The following is a 20,752-nucleotide window of genomic DNA, read 5'->3' as shown; positions in this document are numbered from 1 at the left end:
GAATAATCAATCTGGTTGTGTCGATTTTGCGATCTAGGGGAAAATCTTTGTCTATATCTATTTCATGTTTTATTCTCTCTTCATTTTTTATTTTTTATTTTTAGAATTCATATGCAGGTAATTTTTGCACAACCTTAAATCCTACATTAAGAACTACAATGTTATGAGATAGTTTGATTACCAGGGAAATCTATCTAAACAATCACTCAATAGTTTAGGCACAACAATGCTAAGGACTAGATTCATGACCAAGACAATCTATCCAAGTAGAACTATGGTGGACTCATGCTTTTAGCCCCTCTAGATACCATTAGGCTTACTTGTTAACCACCAACCCAACATACAAGTTTGTATCCAAAACTGAGCTCAATAAACAACACTATATTTTCAATTTCGGGATTCCTGACATCAACATAGAGTGTTGGCCTCATGTCTCCCTAGGAAATGCTTCAGTTCAAAAACCTAAACATCCCTAGATCCAACATATGAAAAATTTCCAATCTCTCCCAATCAATCTGATTGGTAACCAACATGATTTTAAATCCTTCGAGATATTTACTTGTACAAGCACAACCCCAATCAATAATATGCTTTCTCGTTTACATAATCAAATACAAACCTTTGGAGTCTTACAAACAACTTGATGCTGCTTGTAAAATTTTCATAGTAGGACTATCAACCAAATCTTTGACAGAATATTCCTTAATCATATGTTTCCCTTCCTAGTTCTAATGCAACAACATATCCTCTTAAATTCATTCTTGAATTAACATCAAGCTAATCCCTCCCTCTCAATGAGGAAGGACCTCTTTATCCACACTCCCTCTTAATATTAGGGAGCTCTCTTTTATCCATTCCTCCTCCAAGAGATCAACTTTTTTTTTTCGACATCAAAGAATATTTCATGGATTCCACCCATTTCATCAGACTTATTGTCATCCCCATCATTCTTATCACATCAATGAACATCTTCACTCATTTGAATATTGTGTACCTACGCAACTTTAATAGAAATTACAACCAAAACTATAGAATCATGATGCTAGCCATATCAGAATCATAAAAACATTTCATATATATATTAGATACCTATACTTAATTATAAACAAGAGACATATAATCTTCAACATCTTGCTATGGACTTAGTTATACACAATAGACTACTTCAACTTTCATTCCATATAGAGTTTCAATGTTACTTTGAAATCTATGACATACATTCCCTCAACATATAATAAACCCTAGAAACAATTTCACAAATATAGATCTACAAATTATCTAACAATATTTCAAAATACATAAGTTAGACTTCTCACTAGGGATTCATACAAATCCTAGATTTCATACAAATAAATCAATCAAAGTCAATCACATCTTAGTGATTATCTTGACCAACTTCCATTAGGGTTGGTTCTAACCCCTACATTTTCAATCAACCATCAAACAGTCAATAGCATGACCAGCTACCACTGGGGTAAGTTTGAAAACTCTAGATTTCTAAGTATCAACAAATTCAACCAAAAATTTAACTTTCAACAATATCTCCATAAATCTCAAATTATCATGTTCAAGATATTTTACTTTGACTAAGGCTTAATTCAAAACTATAGAATTCCATAATCTCAACAATTATTAAACACATAGATCTCAGATTTTTGTATTTTACACTAGATAATGTCACTACTATGATTTAATTTCTAAAACATAGATTTTTCAATTTCAACAATCATATAACATATTTCATATTTTTATATCACACATACTAGAAAATTTTAACTTCACTAAGGTTTAGCTATAGCAACCTAGATATTCATATATCATCATCTTAGAATCTTAGGTAAGGAATTCCATTAAATCCTAAACTCATGACCATCAATGACTATGTCAACACATATCTAGGAATTCATCACCATACATAAGAATATCATATGTCCAACAACATTAATATATCTTTACCTAGACCAACCTAGGATTTCAACCAAAAGGACATATCTATATATGCTTAGATTTCATCATCATGCAAATATATTTCATATCCTCTATTCGTCAAAACCCACTTCACAACAATATCAAATAAGAGTTAGACACACAATCATTTTGGTTACACTAGGGTTTGATTAGACAATCACACACATACCAAAGAAAACATTTTAAAGACAATGTAAGATCTTGCTCACACATTCCACCAAACCCCAATGAGTTAGGGTTCTAATGTAGAATCACATGTTCCACCAAACCGTTATGATATAGGGTTCCAATGTAGAAGCATAGGAACCCCAAAATGACCAAAAATTCAAAGGTTCAGTTTTTAGACCTCATCATTCAACCCTAAAAAGTTAGGATTTACAGATCACACAAAAATATCTCTACAAGACATCATCACTAAAACTTCAAGTAGAATTTCAAAGTCACCCTAAGAATCTTAGGATTTAAGACATTCACATTAGAATAACCTTCAATTAGCATTTTCCAAAAACATGTCTAGGGTTCTACATAACACATGGGGCCTCACTCAGTGGACTTCTGATGAATTTCCTGCATTCATGGAATACTAAACAATACCCCTAAATTGACTATATATTGTAAAATAACTCTAAAAATCATGTTATTTAACCCCTTACCAATATGAACCCAATACACCTCCCCAATTTAGAAAACCCCTAATTTCACTAGATATTATAGGTATCCATTTTCCATTAACATTTTTTATACCCCTTTATATTTTTTCATTAAATTTCACCTCCATTCTTTATTCCCACCAATATAAAAACCGTTTACACCCTATATATCCCCCAATATATTAAGTCAAATTTTCCTCAATATATATCCCCAAACATGGACCCACGTGGCATGGTATTTATCCATCACTGAAGCCATCGTGCGACATAATCAATCAAGAATATGAGTGGGGTGGGTAGATTTATCAAGAGATGAATCACCCAAACAAGAACCACTAGAATTGAATAGAGCTAGTCATAACAAAGTTGGTAATATATCATCACATGAACAATCATTTCAATCAATTTATTCAAAGCATACCTTTGAATTTTGACTAACCTTCTCTTAAGAGATCCTCCTTCTTTCATATGTTTTCCGGATAAAGAAAATATAGGGAGAAAGGTGATTAGTACTTAACATAATCAAAACTAAATCACTACATGAAGCCAAAATTGAAAAGACATGAGATGTTTATATTTGAGAGTTGTTGAGAGTTCCCTCCGAACCTTTAGGGAAACCTACAAACTTAAAGCAATAGAAAAATGTCTTTTCCAAAGATACGTTAAAAACCTATCAATTCTAGAACATGTAAAACAAGTTGTGTAAAAGAAATGAATTAATAGTGTAATTTCCTAATGTTCGATTCTTCAAGCTTGACTTTCTCTAAGTGTCCTTCTTCAGTGAAGTTGGCCTGATCTCTTGCTCTTTTCTTATTCCTTAGATTCTCGATAAGGTCACTCTTGTAGTGACCTTTCCTATGACATTAATATCACTCTCTCCTAGACATGTCAACTTTCTAGCTTGGTCTCTTCGATCTCTTTCCTTTGTGATTAGAAACATAAGAATTTGATAATCCTTCAGGATTGGAAACCATTGAGATCCTTAATTCTTCTTGACTACATCAAGTCCATAATACTTCAAAGTTGGGAGATGCCTTCCAACTATTGAAACCTGAAGAAAATGCACCCAGAGAGGTTGGCAATCCTAATATAACAATGATCATCAATTCTTTGTGTGGAACAATCTCATCAATGACAAAAAGGTCATCCTTGAGTCTAGCTATCTTCACAAAGAAGTTTCCACAATATCTTGTTCTTCTTGAGGATTATATCAATCCTCTTCTTCTAGAATCTAAAGTTGGATGCTCCTTGAAGTTTGTTCTCACCATTGATTAAGTTAGACATTTTCCTTTAATATAATACACTCGTTCCTTGAGATAGTTCCTATGAATGTATGTGCCTTTTTCTTCTTTCTTCACCAAAGCTCTAAAACCATGTTGAAAAATAAAAAATGCAGTAAATATTTTCTTGACCTCAAGAATTACTTATGATGTTTCTTATTATTATGATTATTTCTATGCTCTTTCTTTAGTTTATCAAGCAATTGCCAAAAGATGTAGCACATAAAATAATAGACACCAGATGTAGGAACATGTTAGGGAAAAACCCCCTCAAGGGGAAAACCTAGTCAAGATAATTCTTCCTTTCAATAGTATTCCTTGAGACTCTTCACCCTAGACCAAGACCAGACCTTCCCTCCACACCATATTAGCCTCCAGAAGTCTTACCTCTTCCCAAAAACTTTGACTATGTAGCAACTTACAACAACTAGAAGCTTTCGGAAGTAGTCCCACATGGAAAACTTCTATCTCCCAATCCATAGCACGAAACAAAGGAAGAGCACCACCAAAATTCAGTTTTTTGTTTGTTTCCTTAGACTCCCCCAAACTAGCATTCACTTCAGCTTCCAAGCAACACACTTCGCACCTTTTCTGAGCTACAAGAGAACTTCACACTTCTTTTGAGCAAAAAGAGAGTTCAAACTTGATGAGAGGGAGATGCTACAAATGAATTTGATGTGTTTCCTTATATATGATTATTTTGGGGTTAAATGGGTCCTAGGTCGACTTGATATTCTCTTAGGTCGACATAGCGTGGAGCTTACATAATTCATAGTTGACTCACTACTTAACCTTTTTATAAGATTCAAAAGCCCAAGAAGGGTCTCTTTAAATGTACAATAATCCTATAGAGTCAAAATAAATCTTAGAAGTCCTCAATGGGGAGTTTGACCTAAAACATAGTGACGCAAGCCTGAAACCCATGATTTATAAAGTCACAACAATAGTAATAAAAACTATTTTATTTATTCTTTTTTCAAGTGCATTACATGATAACTCAAGCACATTACGGAATGCTCAACATAGTTACTTTTTCCAGTACAAGGGAGACTCGATTGAGCATGGTGTGTGTACTATGTACTCTATTGGGAGAGACAACACAAGGAGGCCACATTTCAGAAGAGCAAGGGAGGCAGAGATACGATTGGGTACAAGGATTAGTCTCAACATGGAAGTATTGTTTGGCTAATCCTTGAGAGTGTGTAGTGTGCTCTCCCATATCTGGTGGGAAAGCTTGCGAAAACCAAAATTTGTCAAAGTTAGGTAGGTAAGGCATGAGAAAACACACTAAGTTTGGAGTAAAAAAAGTGTGACACATAACAAATAAATAGTATAACTTAAACATGACCCAATACTGATAAGTATATATTAAAACACCAGTTTACAAACATTCTCCAACTGTAACAAACAAAATATGTACAATTGCGACCAAAAGTGTTCTTTTGTGACTAACAAGTCCAGTAAGGCTATGAACTGAATTATAGATGTTATTAATGATGCGACAAGACTTAGGAAACAAAAAGGAAACTTAAAAGATATAAAATAACATGAAATGACACTTGGTGACCAAAACTGACACTTTATATGATAGTAGGTAATATCCAAAATTCTAATCTAGCAAAAATTTAGAGGGTGTTATAGCAGCGTCAACACTTGGCCACACACTGGGAGAATTTGAGCTTCTCTACCTAGGAATTACTTTCAATAAAGGTTTAACCCTTCAACGAGTATTCATTCAATAATAATATTCCTTTTCTTCCACATTCAACCTATATATAAACATAATATCCACCATTCCTTACCTTGGTTTAACATAAATAAGAGATTATGCCACATGACAATTGTTACAATTTAGGGAAGGGTAATATATCATCGCGAGTTTAAGATAGTTTAGGTTATGTGTTTTCATCTCCAGTGTTTCTCTCCTACCTATAGGCCTATTTAATACATTGCTAGAGTCACCACGTGAACGTAAGCGTTGCTTCAATTACAACAGGCCTGTTCAGTATCCTGATGAAGTTACTTGCCACACCTCCCTACACATGAGGCCTCTCTCTTCTTCAACCTTGATTTATTTTATATACTAAATTTTTCTTTGTCACTTATTATTGAAATCGAGTTGAAGAGGGATCCTAACTTATGTAGAACATAAGAGGTTTCTACTTCAAGGAAGTATATATATAACCTCTAATATAGGTTTCTTGCTTATGGGTTTTCCCCTTATCCTTTTCTACTCGATTGGATAAGCATGTGAAACACCAAGTTGAGGAATCAAAATCCTAGTATAGATACGAGTATCATAGGTTCACTTTGAGGTTCTCTTCTTGAATGTATCATAATTTCCATCTTGACCTTACCTGACCTAAGGCATATTCCCAGACAAATATGGAGAATTAACAGGAAACGAAGTATTAGAGTTCTGAAATACCTTATTTATTTGACCACATAGTAATTCAAATACATACACGCCTTGAGAAAAAGGTATTATTTATATACAACGACTACACAAAGGGACACATAGTAAGACGTGAATCAACATAAAAAGATAAACGATGGAGAAATAGAATTGTAAAAAGGAATCCAGCTTAGAGCTTCTACTGAAAGTATTTTTTGAGGTCTCAACCATTAATAAGAATAGGGTGAATCCTCCCATCTAGAGATTTCAACTTGAAAACATTATAACTGATATTTTATTCCATGTTAAATGGGGTAATCCAAAAATATTGAAACTTTGTGTGTTTTCGTTTCTCCTTGTGGGATTTATCCCGCTTCAAAACTAAGTGACCCAATTTGAAATTCTTAGGCCATGTGGATTTTTTATTGAACCAATGATTGATTAAGTTTTGGTACACAATAAACATGTCTTTGTCTTTGATCCTTTCCTCCTTAATTTTAATTAAGTTTTCTATTCTACTTTGAACCAGAAGACATGGTTTGCCTTGGGACTCTTGGGATATTTGCAGGGCTAGGAGATACATACTCGATGACAAGATAGCTTTTTTACCATGTATGAGGAAGTATGGACAGATTTTACAAGAGGGTTTGGGAGTTACAAGGTTAGCCCATAGTTCATTAACCAAAGCATTGTGGCAATTCCTTTGTTTAGAGAAAACAGTTTTCTTGATTATGCGACTAATATTTTTATTAGTTGATTTTGCTAGACCATTCCCATGTTCGCAATAATTTCATGCTTTCTTCAAAATAATACCATTTTTTAATGAAAATGTCCCCCACCTTGTCCTGAAGGTGATCTTTATATGATCTGGTTCTACTATTAGCACTTGATTGTACCTCGAGAATCCATCTAGCAACGAGAAATTTGTTTACCTAGATACTCTCTTAAGCATCTTTTCCATAGATGGAACTTGGTAATTATCTTTGTCTCACATCCTATTAGGGTTGCAAAAATCGACACACATGAGTACCTCACTAGAATTTTTCCTCATAGGGACTGGTTTGGAGACACAATTAGAATGTATTACTTCAAAGATGATCTGATCATCTAACAACTTCCTTAACTCCTTTTGGATCATGGGTTCAAGCGTAGGATGAATTTTTCTCAACTTTTGTGTAAATGGATTCACCCCTTCTTTAACATGAATGACATCCTAGATAATATGCATATCATATGTCTCTAAATCATTGTATGCTAATTTAAACACATCATGATACTAATTGAAAATATGAATAAATTCATATCAATCTTTTGGAGAACAACATGTATCGAGGCTTACATATTTCAGATCATCTTGGGTTCCGATGTTGACTTGTTCAAATGATAACTTTTGAGTTTTGAGTCTTATTGCTAACGAGTCGTCTGAAATGGTTTTGCGGTTCATGGCATTTTTCCAAAGAGACCATGCCTTTAAGCATAGTACTCCCTCTTATCACTTCGACAACTCCCTCCAAAGCCTTATCATAATTGTCTTCTTCAATGGCCACATATTTAAACATGTCTACAGTGGACATAAAATGCAGTATCTACTGGTCATCATTAAGAACATGAAATTTAGGTATGTTATTAGGCACATATGGTTTATAAATGATCTCTATAGAAATACCATCTCTAAAAAGTGACATCCTAAGAGCTGCAGTACCTAACATATCTCTGACAAGATTTCTAATTCTAGGAATAAAAAAAATATTAAATGCTTTTAAATGAGAAATAAGTCTCCATACCTCTTGCTAGTAGTTTTTCAAATTTGGTGATCCACATTGGATAGTGTTCCATACCTGATGAGTGACAACCTATGAATGACTAATTACCTTAAGCACCTCCACCTTGAGGTCAATAGCTTTATTGAGTCCTAGAACTAGTGCTTCATATTCAACAGTAATGTTTGGGCACTCAAACTCTAAGCGGCATCAGAAATTGTACCTCTTGTTATGTGGGTCTCTAAGAACACCATCATCTCCAAAGTGATCTTGAGTCCTAGAACCATCAAAATACAAAGTCCAAAAATATGTAGCAACTAAGCTAGTTCCTACATTATTACTAGTACGTACATGTGTATTATATGATTCATTTGCACAAGTTGGAATACAAGGAAGGATATCCAACTGTGTATCTATTGGAGAAAGTGATGGTTGCAATTGATAATGCGAGTGAACAAGCTCTAAGAAATAATTTCCAAAAATAATGTCTATATATCTAATAGGCTCATTGTGTCCCTCAAGGGGTGTCACAATATACTTCATGTAAGGATCATTTTCTACACAAATCTAAGTTTTTCCACCCTTATACGGAAGACATAAATGTGTCAAGTTTGTTGATAAATATCCTTGTAGCTTGCTGGACTATTCTCTACTTAAATGTAAACCATAGGCTCCAGGAATATACACAAAAACAATATTAATGCGTTTATGTAATCTATGGTCTGATGACAAGAAAATGATAACATTGTTCAAATCACCAATTTCCTGAACTAATGATTTCTCTAACTATATGATTCGTTCAGTAGTTTTATACCATTTAGCATTAATTTTCTTAGGTATAGATAAATGCATTACATTTGGAGATGCACGAGAAACAACCAAAAAATTATGGACATTATAGTTAAATATTTCAAATGTTAAAAGAAAGGGGGTAAAAGAGCGTTTAGATTAAAATTTACAACATTAACCACGGGTACAAGAATACTAGGAGACTTATCAAACACTTCTTGAGTAGCAGATTCTTTTTCACTTGATGAAGGTGGTGATGAGAATGCTTGGACAAGCACATTGGTTTGCTATATATGCAAACTCAAAAATTAAAATGTCAGGACAAGCTCCCTTCATATCCTCAATGATGTTATTATCTATACTTTCATTTGTAACATGCAGTGTTGAGGTATCTGGAGGTGCATATTTATCCTAAACTTCCAGAGTGATGGAATTATTCTTGTTGTTTATGGAAGTTATCTTATAAGTGGGAGAATTTCCATACGTTTTATGGGTATTACAATCAAGTTGTTCTTAACATTTGTTTCTTCAACTCCTACTATGAAACTGGTCCTTTGCTCCTCAGGTTGTATCGACCTGTTGTGGACTGGGGAGGAGCGTCACTTGCTGGTGGTTCCTCAACACTTTTACTATCGACATTAAATACAATATAAAATGCATTGATTATGTCCAACACATGTACTTTCCTTGGTCGTGGCTAGGACATTTTGTTCTTCTATTTGCTTAGGTTGTTCTCATGTTAATAAAGTTTCCATAATATTAGTCATCATAGGGTTCATATTATGATTCCAATGTGGGCATTTCTTCTCAAAATACCCCTTCTTATGGAACATATAAAAGATGTCCATGCCCAAGAATTCAATATTAAAAAACACATTATAACTCTATGTCAATTTGGCAGGTAGATTGTTGTTGTTATTCTGAAGAAAAATGACTTGGAAGACTTATTGCTCATATATTCATCACTTGAATTTATCTTTAATTCATATACCTATTTTGCTAAGATTTCACTAAGATTTCCACATCAAAATAACCCTTTTGCTTAGTTATGGTTGAAGAGACTTGATTTTTTTTACCTATATCCTTGTAGTCCTCAGGGTCTACAATGACTCCAATAGAATGAAAATGGTTTTCAACAACAAGGGATTCTACAAAATTTAAAGCCAATGTCTCTGTTGTCACTACGTAAACACCCTCCAAAATTTTGTCTACACTCAAATTTTGGAGCCTACTTTGGATCTTGGGATCAATCATTCTTTAATAACTTCTTCATCAGCTGATACTTTTTGAGTGTTAGGTCCCTATAATATTAGTGATGCCATAATTCACAAAATTTTTTACCATGGAATGTGATGGCGCACAAAATGGAATTGGTGATGTTTTAATGCAAGAAAGAATACCCATTTATTTTGAAAGTCGTCCAATCAAAGGAAAGTATCTACAAAAACATATTTATGGTAAGGAATTTATTTGGGATGGCCTTAAATCTTGAAAAGTTTGTGGAGAAATTTTTGGTTTTCCAACAAAATAAATTTGAGACCATTAAGACTGTCTATTAAAATCTTTATCCATTCCAAGTCAATGTTGGGTGGAGGTTTCCACGGATTTTATCATAGGTTTACCTATGTCTAAAGAAAAGACTATCATCGTGGTGGTAGTTAATGACTTACAAGTATGCACACTTTTCTACATTATCTCATCCATTTAAATCTAGCACAATTGCTACTACATTTACGGAAACAATTCAGAAGCTACATGGAAACCAAGAGGTTATTGTAAGTGATAGAGATCCCATTTTCACTGGAAATTCTTTGATGGAATTATTTTCTTTCTTGGGTACTCAATAAGCTCATAAATCCCATCATCCTCAATCTAATGGGAAAACTGCAATAGTGAAAATGTTTTTGGAAGGATATCTTCGTTTCTTTGTCTCTAAATAGAAAACAAAATGGTTCAAGTGGTTACCTCTTGCTGAATGGTTGTATAACACTTCCTTCCATATTGGAGCAAAAATGACCCCATTTATGGAACTTTGTGGATATCATCCACCATACATCACATCATCTTTAATAGAAAATTATAAGGTTCGATCAGTGGAATATCACATCGATCATCAGCAAAAATTTCTCCAACTCTTAAAGAATAACCTCACTTTGGAGTAGAATCAAATGAAACCACACGAAGATCATCATCACAACAAAAAAAAAATTGATGTAGGTGACTAGGTATTTTTACGACTACAACAATACAAACAACTATCCCTCAAGCAAGACAAGAAGAATAATAAATTATCACAAAAGTACTATGCATGTTTCATGGTGTTGTAAAATATTGGTACTATGGTATACAAATTTGAGCTTCCCACATCTTCCCCAGTGCACCTAGTTTTCCATGTTTCATGCTTAAAGAAAGTTGTAGGTGACAAGATCCTAGTTTGAACAATATTGATAGAACTTGATGTGGAAGGAAAAATCATATTGGAACTTGAAGTAGTCATGGAAAAAAACAACTTGAAAACTATGAAATAGATCAATTTTAAAGTATCTCATGAGGTGGAAGAACTTGTCTATTGAAGATTCCACATGGGAGGGTGATAATTTTATATAGAAGAACCCAAAAGTACTCAGGCATTGAGGACACCACCTTTTTGATGGAGAGGGGCATGTTAGGTCCCTATACTACTATTATATCCCTTATTTTTATTGTTAGTGTAGCCCCATTATTGTTATTTATTTTCCTATGTAGTCCCCATATTGTTATTATTGTGCCCTTGCATTATTATTGTTATGTAGGCTCTCATTATATTGTGACCCCTTCGACTCATATATATATCTTTATATATATATATATATATATATATATATATATATATATATATTTATATATATATATATATATATATATATATATATATATATATATATATATATATATATGAATCATCTAATAATTATTAATTTATGTAATGTAAATGAGGTTTACCCCTCAAAGATGATAATTTTTAAGTCATTGATCTTTCTATTTGTGAGTTGGTTGCATAACATTGAGCTCCGTTCTTGGATCAAAGGTGTCAAAGTCACTTCCTCACACATGCTCAGTATGAAAAAATTTCATGAGTGCATTATTTCAACCCATGTCAGAAGTTAGTGTGAATTGACATCAACAGTCCTTTACTTTGTTTGCAATCATACCTCCATTTTGGTGATTTTCTCTAACTGTCACTTTCGCACACTTTAATCGTCGCAAGTGTTTTTTTAACTTTCACAACTATCACTTTAACTTTGTTTCCCTTTAATTAGTTTCATTTTCATGTTATATTCTCCCTAACATGTTTGGTTTTCAATGTCTTTCACATATCGCAAGTTTTTCCTGTATTCAAGCTTCTGTGATCCTTAATGAATTAAACAAATTCTTTTGGTAGAAATCACATGAGTGAATGTTTTTGCTGACGCGTTTTGAACCGACAAGTGTGGTTCATCATCGGGACCAAATTTAAGCCTTTGACATGGTCTACCTCTTCATCTGGTCCTGATGATGAACCACACTTGTTGGTTCGAAACACGTTGGCCAAAAAATTGTCTCATGTGATTTCTACCGAAAGACTTCGTTTAAATCACAAGTGTTGTTTGCATTTTTTTTTTCATATATCAAGTGTAATATTTTGGCGTGGGAATTGTTCCTCATAGTGCAATGTAGCGCATATTTTTGGTTTGTTTTAAGGGGATATATTCATGATAATGAGTTTTTCTTATCATTTATACATGTTTCACTCTCATTCCCAAAGTTTCATGCATTGTCATACAAGTGTCGTCATTCTCGTAACAAACTGTATCTTTAGTGTCGCACTTGTCATAAGTTGTTACAAAGGTTGTCGCACTTATCATGCGTTGTTGCAAATGTTGGCATAATAAGGGACATATGCGTTCATGTCCTTAAGTTTATAAGTGTATGATCATGGTAAATCCCAACCATTGTTCAGATTCGTGTCACGGATCCCACACTTATCCAAATTTAAGAAATTCCCAGCAACTTATCCTCATTCGCCCATTGTGAACTGGGCATAGCACAGTCCCAGCCATAAAGCTACAAACTTTCCTCTTGACACTATGTAATTTGAAATTACTACCACCGTGGACTATGCACTATTAAGTTTCAATGCTCCAACCTAAGCCTTGGCCTCCAAAATTGCACAATTCAGCCTTCCCGCCTTGCCCCAACTGTGCACTACACAATCTATAAACTCAGTCTTGAACCCTAAGATGTTGAACTACACGATTATGCAATTACCAAGCATTATTTTCCTCCCAGAACTACACCAATTTGCTGAAACAGTGAAAAACCCCTTATCTTGGCTCACTAACTTTAAAAACTACGCAATTTCTCTATCCTACATAGCCAAAATTGTGCATTACATAGTCTGAAGGCTCAGGCCTTAGACTCGAGGTCATGAAATGCACAATTACATAAGCACCTAGTCTCATATGTCTTTCAGAACCGTGCAATTGGATGAATAAGTTCCCAACCCATCATCCTACCTCACTGAGCTCGCAAATTTTGAAATCTTCATCCTCAGTCCAACCCGAATTGTGCATTGTGTAGTCTCAAGGCTCAAGCCTGACCTTGGCCTACGTGAGTGACACAAGTGCACAATCATCGAGCCTCTCACTTTGCATACCACCTCATTCCAACTCATTTAGTGGATTACCTTGTAACATCTTGGTCTATGGGTTTATTAGACTGTTGTCATCTTGTCATGAGTGATTCCAGAAGAAAGAATTCTATCATTCTATGGAAAGATGATTAAGAGGGACATGGATAATGAGGACATGCTAGAATATACCTAAGGATCTGAGGAAATAAAATTATCATCAAACAAGAGGACGAAGGAAAACTGGATTAAAACGGAAGACCAGAGATGAAGATAGCATGAAGACTCTATCTGATTCAAAACCCTTTGGAGGATAGACATGAAGAGAAAATCATATCTCTCATGAATATGAAGCATTTGACACATCTATTATTGAATACATATACCAAGGAGAGGCAATAGGGGCTAGACATTTCCATGTCATTAATTTGTCTACGACAACAATTTCATGTCATGAGTTGTCATATGTCGCATTATTATTGTGCACGTAGTAAATTCTTATTCAAAATATATTGTAAAGTGGAAGTACAAAGGACACATATAGAATATGAATATTGATGTAAGTTCAAAAAGTCATGCGAAGTGAAACAGCCATGAGGATAGTCAAATATTCACTTGAAAGGTGGAGCATCACCTCTTGGTTATATATTCACCATCATTGTATGAGAAAATGACTTTTCAGCTTGGCTCTTCCTGCAAGGCATTAGAGAGACAAACTAGTTATTTTTGGGAGCAAGCAGTGGCTCCAATGCTCCACTATTAGATCTAGTGGTGTTCATTGTATCTATGTGTCCCAAAACATTCACTTAATATATGAATTGTGATGGCTAACATGCTCTTCATGCATGGATAATAAATATTTTTAAGATTTTTATGTGAATGTTTTTAGTCCATGTTTGTTTTCACGTATGCTAAAGTAGTTGAACTATTTCAGTTAATTTGTTGTAATGGATGTTATGACTATCACATATTTGTGTACTAATCCACTGGATGTTAGAGAAATCCTTCTTAGAAAAGTTGGTTACATGACCGTCGCATCTTTTTAGACTATTCCACTGGATGTTAGACACATTTTTCTTGTTCATGTGTGTTTCTACTAACTATTATCTCTCTCTTAAAGGCTCACCTTTATTCCCCTCTACAGTAGAATGACCTTGCGACACATACAATCAAACACTCATGAGGCACACTCACTTTCATTTCAAAAGTACATGTGTATCCCTCTCTCTTGCTGACAATTAGAGCTAAGGAAAATCTATAAGAATATATAGAAACTGGGCCTGGAATACTCTAGATGGGGTTCCTATTCCAAATGGTGTGAGGTATAATTGGGACTTACAATCAGGGAGACCCCCATGGTGGATGGATTTCCAACACTATCAATAGTCTCCTTTACAACTTTGTCAACAAACACATGGATATTGGTATGTGTTGACCTTCAATTTGGGCACATCAAACCCAATTTCCAGATCCATATTATTAGGGTCCATCAATCACTAAATCAGTTGTTTTCATTCCCTAGTGAGGTAAACTTACTTCATGCTTGCTTCCCAAGAGTTTCCATGACACCATTCATCCAAAAATTGTCCCTAATGAATTGTGTGGAATATTGTGATACCATAAAGATGTTCTACCTTCCAAGGTGTATGGGAAAAAGGTACAAGAAACATCATCAAATTGTACCTTAAGAATTCACAAATGCACGTAGAAGTCATTAATATGAACTTTATATTTTTTATTATTGTCACGATCAAACATTGATAGCAATATTGAATAAGCATAACATGGTCCATCAATATTGTACATGTGCAATGTTCAAGCCATGTCAGAAGTGAGGGCGCACTAACATCGACAGTCCTTTACTCTGTTTGTGATCATACCTCTATTTTTGTGAGTTTATCCAACTTTCTTTTTTGTGCACTTTAACCATCGCAGGTGTCTTTTTTATGTTTACAACTATCACTTTCACTCTCTTTCCCTTTAATTAGTTTCATTTTCATGTTATCTTCACCCTCACATGAGTGGTTTTCACCATTGTTCACATATTTCAAGTATCATTAACACTTTTGTTTTCATATAGCAAGTGTCATCTATTGGCGTGGGAATTTTCTATCATCGTGTAAAGTGTATTTTGTTTTGTTTCAAGGGGAAATATTTTTGATAATGAGTTGTTTTTACCATTTAGGCATGTTTCACACTCATTTCCAAAGTTTCACGCATTGTCGCATAAGTGTCATTATTGTTGTTACAAAGTGTATCTTTAGTGTCACACTTATCGTAAGTTGTTGCTTCAAAGGTCGTCGCACTAATGGAAGTATGTTCTCATTAGTTTCACTAATCCCACACTTAGCCAAATTTTGGAAATTCCTAGCAACTTAGGTCCATTGAGCCTTCCTGAACTGCGCATAGCACAATCCCAACACTCAAGCTAGATAATTTCCTATTGACACTATGAAATGTGCAGTTCCTACCTCCGAGGACTATGCACTACAAATTTTTAGTGCTCCACCTCGAGCCTTGGCCTCCAAAATTTCACAATTATACCTTCCACCTTCACCCCAACTGTGCACTCTACAATACCTAAATTCAAGATCGAACCCTGAGCTCTTGAGTTGTGCAACCTCATAATTACCAAGCATTATTTACCTCCCACAAATGTGTAATTGGGTGAAATAGTGCAAAACCCTTCAGGTTGGATCACTAACTCCTAAAATTGTGTGACTTCTTTATCCAGCCTAGCTAGAACTGTGCATTACATTGTATGAAGTATGAGGCCTCATCCTTGAGCTTATGAAATGTGCAATTGTGTAATCACCTAGTCTCCTCTGTCTTCTACAAATGCGCAGTTGGATGAATTAGTGCCCAACCCCTCATCCTGCCTCACTAAGCTCCCAAACTGTGAAATATTCTCCCTTAGTCGAGCGTGAAGGCTCAATTCTCACCATGGACCACCTAAGTTTTACATGTGCATAGTCACTGAGCCTCTCCCTTGGCTCAGTCCCTCGGGCGACGACATCATCAACATACAAGAGGACAAATGAACACTGGATTACAATGGAAGACCAAATATCAAGAATCCATGAAGACTCCATGTGATTTAAAACCATTTGGAGGTTAGATATGAACAACCAAGCATATATCTCATGAAGATGAAACATTGGAAACATCTCTTATTTAAGACATGTACCAAGGAGTGGGAGAAGTGGCTTAACATTGCCGTGTCATTAAGTAGTCTATGTAAGCAATGTCATGTCATGAGTTTTCATATGCCACATCATTAATTTGCGCCATGTAAATCCTTACTCAAAATGTATTTTCAAGTGGACATACAAAGGACGTATATAGAATACGAAGATTCATGTAAACTTGACAAGCCATGGGAAGTGAAACAATCATGTGGGTAGTCAAAGATTCACATGGAGGTGAAGCATCATCTCTTGGTTATATAAAAACCATCATTGTATGAGAAAATGACTTTCTCACCTTGGCTCCTCCTACAAGGCATTAGAGAGACAAACTAATTATTTTTTGGAGCAAGGAGTGGTTCCAGTGCGCCACTATTGGAGCTACTAGTGTTTATTGTATAATTTTTCATGAAAGGTTTACTTAATATATGAAGTCTAATGGATACAACGTTATTCATTCGTGGATTATGAATATTTGTAAGATTGTTCTTTGAATGTTTGTAGTTCATGTTTTTTTCCACCTGTGCTAAAGTAGTTGAACTATTTGATTTATTTTAATGCTTATGATATTGAGAATGTGGTGTAATGGTTCTTATGGATGTCACATATTTTTGTACTAATCTGATGGATGTTAGACATATTCTTCTTGATAAAGTTGGTTACATGCCCGTGACATCTTTGTCGACTAATCCACTAGATGTTAGACAAATTCTTCATTTTCATGTTTGTTTCTACTAGAGTGGTACTATTACCTCTCTATTAGAGGCTCACTTTTCTTCCCCTCTATAATAGAATAACCTTGAGAAACCTACGATCAAACACTCACTAGGCACAATCACTTTCCTTTCAAAAGTACATGTGTATCCATCTCTCTTCCTCATAGATAGAGCCAAGGAAAATCTATAAGAATATATGGAAACTAGGCTAATATGCTCGACGACGATCCTATTCCAAATGGTGTGAGGTCTAATTGGGGCTTCAGATGAGGGAGACCCGAGTCATCAATTGATTTAAAGTACCGTCAATAGTCTCCTTTGCAAATCTCTTGACAAACACATAGATATTGGTATGCAAGGCAGTTGTATAATAGTATTTAGTGATATCATCATGCGATTGCACATATGTAAGAAAATTTTCAATATATGGGTAAATATTTGATTAAAATCCTTTAATTTTTCTTTGTATCCCATATTGATGTTCCCAAGTTATTTTAGCAACATGGAAAGAGTTTTATCATCCACAATTTTATCTAAAAACAATTTCTTAAACTCCCTCCAATTGTGAATTGAATTGGGTGGAAGATTGTGATAACATACAAATTCTCCACCTTCCAAAGTGTATGGGAAAAACTATAATAAACATCATCAAAGTTTACCTTAATCATTCACAAATTCATTTAGATGTCATCAATGTGATCTTTAGCTTTTTCTTCCTGCTAGGATCGAACTTTGATAGCAAGTTGTGTGGATGTTTAGCAATATGGAGAAGATTATCTCGAAGAGCAAGTGGTCCTTGGGCCATCCAATCCTAGTCTTGATTAGCAATGTCATCTTCCCCTCCTTCCTCCTCCTTTTGTGAATTAGATTAGTCTTATCCTTCATGGTTCAAATGTTTGTTATAATGAAGGTGTTCTTCATCGTAAAACTGATAATCTAACTCATCACCTTATAAGATAGGTGTGATGACATTCTTAACATGCAACATGATTGTTAGATTCTTGGTGGTGAAGTAAAGCTTAGAAGTAGTGGGCCACACTACTATGCTTGAATGCCATGAGAAGCAAGGGGTTCTTGCAACATGAAAGGGACATGAGAATGACTTGGGGATTGTCCCTTATAGAGTTTTTGACACATGTGAAGGGATTTTGTGCCCATTAAAGGTTTTCACATGAGATGACATGATGTATGCTTGAAAATTACTAAGCCGGGGGTAGATCAATAATTTAATTTTTTCTCAACTTAATTTTCCATTACTATTATCTTCTTATCCAACTAATGACTTATGTATATGTTCAATTATTAATGGTTTATTTTGCAGTTACTAGAGAGAGAGAGAGAGAGAGAGAGATTTGCAAATATACTTATTCAAAATTCAAGAGAATTCACATAAAATTCAACAAACAACACACAAAAACACCATATATAAGTGGAAACCCATAAGGGAGAAAACCACATTTTTTTTTTGGCTGAAAGTGAGGGGAAGGTAAGCCCCTACTCCTCAAACACATCAGATTTTTATAGGCTCCAACTTAGAAGAGGTTCCTATGTCAAGGAAGCTCAAAATCCCATAGGAGGCTTCTACATGAATAGGCTATGACCTATTATTTATCAAGCTACAACTTAAAAGGCCAGTGCAATCTCCCAATCATAATACAAAGTCAAATTTTCTGGTTACCTCATATCAATTTCCGCTTTTATATCTACTACTCGCCTTCTTAGCCTCTCTTCTTCAATTCTATTCCTCTTATTCTATCCTTTTCCTCACGAGAACTTTGCCCATGAACCTTCTCATAGAAAATGCTTAAAAACAAACGTTCTTTTCTCATTCATCAATGTATATTTTATAAGCATAAGTTATTGCTTTTTCATATTCTATGCAAAAATACGAAATGAGGAGTTGTCCATAGGTCTTCTAAGGCTATTCACAATATTCCTCTTCTTTTTCAAATCTGAAAATCAAAATTTTGTAATATAAAAGAGAGTTGACATAATATAGCTCACACTTGATCATTGCAAGGGACAATTTTTTGAATTTTTCTTCAAATTTGTATTGTCTACATTTTTTGAATTTGTACCATACATTTTTTTGTTGAATGAAAAAATACATTTTTAGCTTATGTCTCAATATATCCTATGTCATTTTCTATTTAAATATAATCCATACTTCAAGATAAATAAACAACATATTTAACATTGATCATTATTTTCACTTCACATAATTTATCAGCTTTTGCATTGGAAGCAACAATGATGTTCAACATAATCAATCAACATATTTCAATGATACCAACCACCATTAACATGATTATTTGAAATCTATGTTAACATTGCCAATATTCTCCCCTTTCGCATTGATGGAAACATAAAAATTTCTTCTACCTCCATGCCTCTACCAACCTCCCCCTTTGACATCAATGGAAAGGGGTTTTGAGATGCTAATTTCTCAAACATCATATTGTTAAGATTAAAAATTTCTTGTGTGTCCATGAAATGACTCTAATTTTGAATGATATGTCATGCACATCAGCCCCTAACAATCAATTAGGATAGCAAAGAAGAATGAATGTTAATTAGGGCATAAAATGTTAAATTCTTATTGGAACCTCCAATAAAAAAAATTTATATAAAACAATTGTTCACATATAAAATAATTATTGTTAGACCCTCCCATATAAAATAATTGTTGACATAATGTTCTATTGCATTATAATATATCTGCATTACATATATAAGAAAGGTTCATTATATAGATATACACACATATATGCACATATGTTGTCTCTTATAGATTTGATACGAATAAGGCCGCATTATATATATTATATATGTCAACTATAATTTAACAAAAAATTATCCAACGATAATATAATAGGCCATAATTATAATAAATAAGAGAAGACTCCAACAATATATCTGTATACTTTGAAGGCCACAATTCATACTTGATAATGCACTCTTGAAGGCTGTAGTTCAATGCATGTCTCACCGCACTAAATTCTTGAAGAGGAAAAAAGTAATATTATTTTCTCTTCATTTTGGTCTCTCCCCTCCTATCCTTTTGTGGGACTACAGTATGCTATGGATATTGGTGGTTCCACCTCCCATCAGATCCCTAAAAACACTCCCATCTCCCCTGTTTGGGATTTTGGACATCCACAATCTTCTCTATCTCTTGCTAATTGAAATTCCCCATGTCTCTTTCTCCTAATAGGAAATTGGTAGCCTTGATTAACTCCTATGAGGTGCTTGAACCTATGATAATCAACCATTATTTCTTTCATAACCCAAAGGATTCCAATAGCCTTTTATATTTTAAAATTGTTACCCACAAAAAGAAGATACCCCCAAATATAAGAAG

Source organism: Pinus tabuliformis, chromosome 4_1 (genome assembly GCF_031772625.1).
Source record: "Pinus tabuliformis cultivar Carrire ecotype Pingquan chromosome 4_1, CPIR1, whole genome shotgun sequence".
Taxonomy (NCBI): Eukaryota; Viridiplantae; Streptophyta; class Pinopsida; order Pinales; family Pinaceae; genus Pinus; species Pinus tabuliformis.
Note: the sequence above shows the minus strand (reverse complement) of the source record.